The following is a 10,049-nucleotide window of genomic DNA, read 5'->3' as shown; positions in this document are numbered from 1 at the left end:
AACCCAGAGACCATCAAACCCAACCTCTCGACCGCTCTCGGAGAAACAAAAGAATGGGATGCACCCGGGTCCATTAAGGCATAAACATCTGAACAACCAATGATGATATTACCTGACACCACGGTGTTGGATGCGTTTGCCTCCTGCTGCGTCATTGTGAAGATCCGTGCTGGAGCTGACAGACCTTCCCCTCTGTAAACTGATGAAGAAGAGGCTGACCCTCTGCCTCGGCCTCTGCCACTAGCCTGTGTTGCGGCTGAAGCTGCTGGCTGTGCTACGCTACCCGAAGTTGTCTGCTGGGGCTGTGCCGTAGGAACTGCTCTCGGACATTCCCAAGACATGTGTCCCTCTTGCCCACACCTGTAGCAGGCTGTCGTCCCAAACCGGCATACCCCCCTGTGTAGCTTACCACACCTTGCACACACTGCATTATCAGCACCAGAGCTTGAGCCACCTCCTAATCCCAGACCTGATTTGATCTTGCTCCAGAACTTATTCTTCTTTGGTTTCTTAGTGGTATTGCCCCACTTCTTACTAGCTGAACTCAAGGATGAAGGGTCTATCCTTCCCCCACCTGGGGTCTTAGAACCAGAAGGCTGTGCCACTGACTGCTTGACTTTTCCCTCTATTACGGCACTAGCCTCCATTCTCCTGGCCATGTCTATAATGGCATGGAAACTTTCTCTATCAGCTGACTGAATCAAAGAGGAATACCTGGAATTGAGCCTCATGATATACCTCCTCGACTTCTTTGGATCTGTGTCCAGATGTTGCCCAGCAAACGACAACAACTCTAAGAATCTATCGGTGTACTCATCGACACCCATCTCATCTGTCTGCTTCAGCTGTTCAAACTCAATCATCTTCAGCTCCCTGGAACTGTCAGGGAAAGCCCATCCTGCGAACTCATTCACAAACTCCTCCCATGACAGACTGTCCACCCTTGGTTTCACATAGTTCTTGAACCACCCTCGTGCCTTCTTGCATTTCAGAGTGAAACCAGCCATCTGAATGGCTCTATTGTCATCAGCCCCTATCTCATCTGTAATTGTTTTGACCTTCTCCAGGTACACAAATGGATCATCACCGGTATCAAACTGGGGAGCACCCAACTTCATATAGTCGGTCATCTTGGCCTTGCTCCCTCCAGATGAGGTAGGTTGAGGTCTTTGGGTTTCTGTAACTGCGGTTTCTGCTGGTGGTGGAGGTGCGGCATCCCCTGGGATAGGGTTTGCTGTGCCTGGATGGAAGGATGGAGGTGGGTACATAGGGTACTGTGGATACTGTGGGTAGAAAGGTGGGTATGGCATGTGAGAAGGGTAAGGATTAAAACTGGGGTAATCCGATGTACCTCCCATCGAATACCCGGGGTATGGTGAAAAAGGTGGGTACTGGGGTGGTGGAACAAACCCCGAGGCTTGAGTGCCTCCCTGAGACTCACCCATGCCCTCTTCTGGCATGCTCACACCAAGACTACCATCCCTCCTCTGGTCCACATCCATCTCTTCTCCCACATCCACTGACCTGCCTCCTTGAACCGTTCCTCTTACTGATCTGTTTCTACCCAGATCCAGAGATCTTCTAGGGTCTCCCACTGCTCTGTCCCTGTTGGACCTACTTGACATTGCCCTTGGCAATGCTGGAGGACGGGCGCTCGTGCCCTCATCCTCCGGTGGTACTCTAGTCAATCTAGCTGATCGACGAGTTCCTCGCATTCTGTTTACTGAAAAACAGCACAGATAACAAAACATTAGCATCCAATGGTTCATGTGGAAACACATGAACCCACATCATATACATAGCATATCTCATGGCATATCATACTTTCATTCTAGACAGGACTCTACATCCTATCCTAGTGGACATGATTTCCTATTGTGCTTGACTTTCTATCACATCTATGAGCCCGACACTCTAGGTCCGACCATGTGAACCTAGGGCTCTGATACCACTCTGTAACGACCCGGAAACCGGACCGCTACCGGCGCTAGGATTCAGGTCGGCTTAAGGCCGCCAGAACCCGTAGCAAGCCAAACATACATCCTGTGAACCTGTTTAATCCCATACATGGTCAACAACATACATAAAAAAATTAAAACTTTTCTTTCATTCAAACATTTCTTTGCCAAGCCTAGCCTGTGCATGCACAAACATAACATAAACCTCTCGTTGGAGTCCTCATCAAATACTCCAATGGGGTAACATAACATAACATAGGCTTGGATTACATAGGTATCATAAAAACAGTATATCTCATACAAGACCATGTGTACCGGGAATACAACAGACTCTAGTCAAGCACATTTATCAAACTATCATTACATTACATCTCATACTTTTACATTATCAACAAACCATGTCCACAGCTAAGCTATTACATAAACTTCTCTTACTCTGCTGACTTCTCTATCTACTCTGCACCTGCAAGACTGGGGTTAGGGGAGAGGGGGTGAGCTATAAAGCCCAATGAGCAGAAACTAAAAAAAACATTTGCTTTAATTCCTCCATTTTTAGGTATATTATTATTCATTTTATTATTATTATTATTATTATTCCTTCATTTTTAGGTATATTATTATTCATTTTATTATTATTATTATTATTATTATTTAACTTTTTTTTTCTTTTCTTATTCATGCTTTCATGAAATGCAACACATCACAGCTAATCACATAAAGGATGGTATTGTCACCATTAGTCCTCAATATCTCCAAATGCCAGGGGCGTAGAATGGGCCTCACTGGTCTTTCTCTTACATAACATAACATTCTAAAATGCCAGGGGCGTAGAATGGGCCTCGCTGGTCTTTCTCTTACATAGTGCCAGGGGCGTAGAATGGGCCTCGCTGGTCTTCCATAACATATCATCATAACATAACATCAGAGGACTATGGATCACCCAACAACCATCCACATCAACATCAATTTATGCAATGCAGCATATTCGTGAATTCTAATGCAAACATCCTGAAATATTGCATGGTAAAATGATGCATGGGCAATGCTTTATGAATCATTCATTCATCCATTTACTTTACTTTAAAACTTAAGGGGTTGTTCCACTCACCTGGTGACTGAAGCTATAACAACGAACTCTGAACGACTATCTCACAACCGGGGGTCTCGGTTCCTCGGGTCCGAACCTACACGGGTGGACTCAAATGAGGCACCAAACAAAGAGAACATAACTCTAAACATACCCCCAAAAACCCCCTAAAACATCCTGAAAATATCACATAGAGATATGCATGAAGTGGCTGAACAGGGCACTTTCGGCGGCACCTTCGGCGGCCGAAAGTCCTGGACAGAGACGAAACTCAGGTAGGTTCGGCGGCACCTTCGGCGGCCGAAAGTGCCAGACAGAGACGAAAGTCTCTTTTCGGGGGCAACTTCGGCAGCCGAAAGGCCTGCCTCCCCAGCCATGTTCGGCGGCCGAAAGTGCCTTCGGCTGCCGAACCTGGTTTCTGCCAAAGGGCAGAAACTTGGCTCTTTTGTGCATTTTCGCCTCCAAACTCACCAATCATGCATAAACTTGTTCTAAAACATGCATAAACACCATACATCACACCTAGGGGTCTCAAACTATCAAATACCCCAACTACAACACTTCAACACACACAAACAACATACATTGTTCATCAAAACATCAAAAACCCATAAACTCATCAACAAGCCTAAACATGCATCTCTACCCATAAAACAACTTAAAACTTACTTAAAACATATAAGGAGCTTAAGATCGGCTCTTACCTCTTGAGGATCGAGAGGGAGACGACCTAAACTTGGAGATCCACGAAAATGAGCTCCTGAGTTCCCAAAGCTCCAAAACTTGGTTTAAATGCTCAAAACTTGCAATGTGAGTTTAAAACTCAAGGAAAATGGAAGAGATTTGGAGGAAGAATACAAGATTTGTAAAGGGAAGGTCAGAAGCTTGCTGTGGCCGAAAATGGGAGAAAGCTCGCCCATTTCGGCTAAGTGCCCCTTTTATAGGTGGCTGGCCAGGCCACGTTCGGGGGCCGAATGTGCCTCCGCATCCATGCAATGTTCGGCGGCCGAACTTGACTTTCGGCGGCCGAACCTGGACTTCCCTAACTCATGCTTTCGGGGGCCTAACGTGCCTCCAAAACGCATGCATGTTCGGCGGCCGAACTTGACTTTCGGCGGCCGAACCTGGGTTTTCCTCCAAAGACTTCTCATGCAAAAACTCATTTAATTTTCATACTTAAAACCATGAAATGCTTTAAAATATTTTATGAAAACATGTTTCTACCCTACTAGAGGCTTCCGACATCCGAGATTCCACCAGACGGTAGGAATTCCGATACCAGAGTCTAGCCGGGTATTTTAGTGGTGATTCCAAAGGACTTTCACCATCGGGATTTTCACCATCGGGATTTTCTTGTTCCTTAGCTTCCTGATCTGGGTGTCTAGGATCCGTACCGGCTGCTCAACATAGGTGAGATCCTCTTGGATCTCCACATTAGGCTCACTAAGAACCTTGCCCAGATCTGACACGAACTTTCTCAACATAGAAACATGGAAAACCGGATGGATTCTCTCCATTGAAGCAGGCAAGTCCAGCTTGTACGATACATTTCCAATCTTTTGCAAGACCTCAAAGGGTCCGATGTACCGTGGAGCCAGCTTACATTTCTTCCCGAACCGAATCACCTCTTTCATTGGAGACACTTTGAGCAATACCAAATCCCCCTCCTGAAACTCTACTTGCCTTCTGCGGACATCTGCATAACTCTTATGTCTGCTTGCAGCAGTCTTGATCCTTTTTCTGATTATGGGTACCACCCTGCTGGTGATCTCTACTAGCTCAGGCCCTGCCAAGGCCTTTTCTCCTACTTCTTCCCAACAGACAGGCGACCTGCACTTCCTTCCATACAAAGCTTCATATGGGGCCATCCCTATGCTGGCATGATGGCTGTTATTGTAGGCAAACTCCACTAAAGGTAGATGCTGCCTCCAAGAACCGCCAAAATCCAACACACACATTCTGAGCATATCCTCTATTGTCTGGATGGTCCTCTCTGACTGTCCGTCCATCTGTGGATGGAAAGCAGTGCTAAAATCCAACCTGGTACCCATAGCGTTCTGCAGACTCCGCCAAAACCTGGAGGTGAACTGGGGTCCTCTATCGGACACTATTGAAACAGGAACCCCATGCAGCCTGACGATCTCATCAACATACACATGCGCCAACTTGTCCACAGAATAGCCACTCCTAACAGGGATGAAGTGAGCAGATTTGGTGAGTCTGTCCACAATCACCCATATGGAGTCCAATCTGTTGGACGTTGCCGGTAACCCCACCACGAAGTCCATAGCTATATTCTCCCATTTCCACTCTGAAATAGGTAGTGGGTTAAGCATTCCAGCCGGCTTCTGATGTTCCAGCTTCACCCTCTGACACACTTCGCAAGCTGACACAAACTGTGCCACTTCTCTTTTCATAGCTGGCCACCAATAAACCTTCTTCAGATCTTGATACATCTTGGTGGCTCCAGGGTGAACACTGTATCTGGCATTATGAGCCTCTCTCATAATGTCTCCCTTTAGCCCTATGTCATCTGGTACACACAATCTGCTCCCATAGCGGAGAATCCCCTTGCTGTCGAATCTGAACTCACTATCTTTGCCCGACTGAACAGTCCTGGCAATCTTCACTAACTCTGGGTCCTCATACTGTTTCTGAGCCACCTGCTCCAGAAACACGGGTGCCACTCTCATCTGGGCAACTAAAGCACCTGTACCAGACAACTCCAACTGTAGCCCTTCATTCATGAGCTCGCAGGACTCCCTCACTACTGGCCTCCTCTCTGCTGAAATATGGGACAAACTGCCAAGTGATTTCCGGCTTAAGGCGTCTGCCACAACATTCACCTTACCCGGATGGTACTGGATCTTGCAATCATAGTCACTGAGCAGTTCTACCCATCTTCTCTGCCTCAAATTCAAATCTCTCTGACTCAGGATGTACTGCAGGCTTTTATGATCCGTGAAGATCTCACATTTAACCCCATAAAAGTAGTGCCTCCACATCTTGAGTGCAAAGATTACTGCTGCCATCTCTAGGTCATGTGTAGGGTAATTCAACTCGTGCTTCTTCAGCTGCCTAGAAGCATAAGCAATCACCCTTTCATTCTGCATTAGCACACAATTCAGTCCCACACGGGACGCATCACAATAGACTGAGAAGTCTTCATTATTAGATGGCAGAGCTAACACTGGTGCTAAAGTCAACCTCTTCTTTAGCTCCTCAAAGCTCTCCTCACACGGGTCGGTCCACACAAACCTCTGGTTCTTCTTAGTCAGTCTGGTCATGGGAGCTGCAATTTTAGAGAAGTCCTGAACGAACCTCCTGTAGTAACCTGCCAAACCCAAAAAGCTCTTGATCTCTGTCACTGTAGTGGGTCTAGGCCAGTTAGCTACAACTTCCACTTTCTTGGGGTCTACCTCGATTCCATTTTCTGACAGCACATGCCCCAAGAAGGAGATGCTCCTCAGCCAGAACTCACACTTGGAGAACTTGGCATACAAGTCATGTTCCCTCAAGGTCTGCAAAACCAACCTCAGATGATGGGCATGCTCCTCTGCATTCCTGAAATACACTAAGATATCATCTATGAAGACAATAACAAAGTGATCCAGGTACTGGCTAAACACTCTGTTCATGAGATCCATGAATGCTGCAGGGGCATTGGTTAACCCGAACGGCATCACAAGGAACTCATAATGCCCATATCTGGTCTTGAATGCTGTCTTCGGTACATCCTCTTCTCTTATCCTTAGCTGATGGTACCCCGATCTCAGATCTATTTTGGAGAAACAACCTGTTCCGGCTAGCTGGTCAAATAGATCGTCGATTCTTGACCACGGGTACTTATTCTTGGTAGTGACCTTGTTCAACTGCCTGTAGTCGATACAAAGTCTGAGAGATCCATCCTTCTTTTTCACAAATAACACTGGAGCACCCTAAGGTGAGGTACTCGGTCGGATGAATCCTCTATCTACCAACTCTTGCAACTGCTCCTTAAGCTCCTTCAATTCTGCTGGTGCCATCCTGTAGGGAGGGATAGAGATTGGTCTGGTTCCAGGCATCAACTCAATTTCAAACTCTATCTCCCTAGCAGGTGGTAAACCTGGCAGCTCATTTGGGAACACATCTAAGAACTCTCTGACCACTGGCACTGAGGCGGGCTCTCTAACATGACTATCCAGCTCTCACATGAGCTAGAAAACCCTGACAACCCCTCCTGAGTAGCCTACGAGCCTGTAGGGCTGATATCAAACCTCTAGGTGTACTCCCCCTGTCTCCTCTGAAGACAACCTCTGACCCATCCTGACATCTGAACTTGACTACCTTGTCCCTGCAGTCCAAGGTAGCACCATGGGTAGATAACTAATCCATCCCTAGAATGACGTCAAAATCTGTCAAATCTAGAACCACAAGGTTGGCGGAAAGGCATCTTCCCTCCATAAAAACTGGACTACACTGGCAGGCTGACTCTGCCACTGACGGGTCACACTTGGGTCCACTGACCCATAGGGGACACTCTAACCCAGAGACCATCAATCCCAACCTCTCGACGGCCCTCGGAGCAATGAAAGAATGAGATGCACCAGGGTCCATTAAGGCATAAACATCTGAACACCCAATGATGAGATTACCTGACACCACGGTGTTGGATGTATTCGCCTCCTGCTGTGTCATGGTGAAGATCCGTGCTGGAGCTGATGGACCCTCACCCCTAAATCCCACTGAAGAAGAGGCTGCCCCTCTCCCTCGGCCTCTGCCACTAGCCTGAGTCGCGGCTGGAGCTACTGGCTGTGCCACACTGCCTGAAGCTGTCTGCTGAGACTGTGCCCCAAAAGCTGGCCTAGGACACTCCCGTGCTATGTGTCCCTCCTGCCCACATCTGAAGCAGGCTGACGTCCCAACCAGACATACCCCTTTGTGCGGCTTCCCACATTTCTTGCATACTGCATTATCTGCACCAGAGCTTGAGCCACTCCCTAATCCCAGACCTGACTTGATCTTGCTTCAGAACTTGTTCTTCTTAGACTTGACTTTACTCCATCTCTTACTGCCTGAAGCTGCTGCGCTTAAGGTAGAGGGATCTAACCTTCCCCCACCTGGGGTTTTAGAACCAGAAAAATGTGCCACTGACTGTTTGACTTTCCCTTCGATGATAGCACTAGCCTCCATCCTCCGAGCCATATCCACTATGGCATGGAAACTCTCCCTCTCTGCTGATTGAATCAAGGGGGAATACCTGGAATGAAGCTTCATGATATACCTCCTCGACTTTTTCTGATCTGTATCCAGATTCTGCCCAGCAAACGGCAACAGCTCCAAGAATCTGTCTGTATACTCATCCACACTCATCTCATCCGACTGCCTCAGCTACTCGAACTCAATCATCTTCAATTCTCTTGAACTGTCAGGGAAAGCCCATCCTGCAAACTCATTTGCAAACTCCTCCCATGATAGGCTGTCCAACCTCGGGTTCACATAGTTCTTAAACCACTCTCGGGCCTTCTTGCATTTTAGTGTGAACCCAGCTATCTGAATGGCTCTACTGTCATCAGCTCCTATCTCATCTGTAATTGTCTTGACCCTCTCAAGGTACACAAACGGGTCATCACCGGTTTCAAACTGGGGAGCACTCAGCTTCATGTAATCGGTCATCTTGACCTTGCTCCCCCTAGATGAGCTAGGTTTAGGCATTTGGTTTACTGGGGCAGTAGGTGCTGCTGCTGGTGGAGGAGGTGCAGCATCCCCTGGGGTAGGGTTTGCTGTACCTGGATGGTAGGGTGGGGGTGGATACATGGGGTACTGTGGGTACGGTGGGTAGAAAGGTGGGTATGGCATCTAAAGTGATAAGGGTTAAAACTAGGGTAATCTGATGTACCTCCCATCGAATACCCGGGATTATGTGAAAAGGGTGGGTAGTAAGGTGGCTGAACAAATTCCGAGGCCTGAGTGCCTCTTTGGCACTACAAAAATCTGTCGGAATAGTAACGGATATTAGTAACGGATTTAAATCCGTTACAAATTTGTAACGGATTAGTAACGGATTTTATATTCCGTTATTAATTTTTATTATTTAGTAACGGATTAACAATCCGTTACTAAATCTGTTACTTAATAAAATTATTTATAAATTTAATAACGGATTTTGAGATCCGTTATAAATCCGTTACTAAATTAGCTAAAAATTAGTAACGGATTTCAATCCGTTAATAAATTTGTTACTAAATCGATTACTAAATAAATAAATTAAATAAATAAAATAGTAACGGATTTAATAACGGAATGCAATATATTATATAATTAGTAACGGATTTAGTAACGAATTTAATCCGTTACTATGTTAAAAAATAAAAAAATCGATTTTTTATTTTTTAAAATTTTAAATTTTCTTTTTAAGTTTAGTAACGAATTTAGTCCGTTACTAAATCCGTTACTAATCTAAAAATTAGTAACGGATTAAGAAATCCGTTACTAAAATTTGAAGAATAATACCGCCCTTTTATTTTAGTTCACCCGCGTTTTTTCTAAAAAATTTAGTAACGGATTTAATCCGTTACTAAATCCGTTACTAAACTAAAAATTAGTAACGGATTAAGAAATTCGTTACTAAAATTTGGAGAATAATACCGCTTTTTTATTTTAGTTCGCCCGCGTTTTTTTTTAAAAAATTAGTAACGGATTAAATCCATTACTAAATCCGTTACTAATTCGCGTATTTATACACTCACCCATTTTATCTCCCTTCACTTCATTCATTTTCTTTCTCCCCATTTTATTTCCCTTCATTTCATTCATTTTCTTTCTCCTCTTCTCTCCTAATTTCTTCATTTCTTCCTTATCTTTTTTTTTTCTTAATTATTAACTCAATTTTTTTTTCATTTTCTTTCATTTCCTTCAATTTTCTCTTCAATTTTCTTTCATTTCCTTCAATTTTCTCTTCAATTTTCTTTCATTATTGATCTTCCTTTTATCACTTGATTTTTGTTTTATTGTCTCTCATATTT

This window comes from Manihot esculenta, chromosome 14, assembly GCF_001659605.2.
Source record: "Manihot esculenta cultivar AM560-2 chromosome 14, M.esculenta_v8, whole genome shotgun sequence".
In the NCBI taxonomy this organism is placed as follows: domain Eukaryota; kingdom Viridiplantae; phylum Streptophyta; class Magnoliopsida; order Malpighiales; family Euphorbiaceae; genus Manihot; species Manihot esculenta.
The sequence above is the reverse complement of the archived record's forward strand: the minus strand, read 5'-3'. Positions refer to the sequence as shown.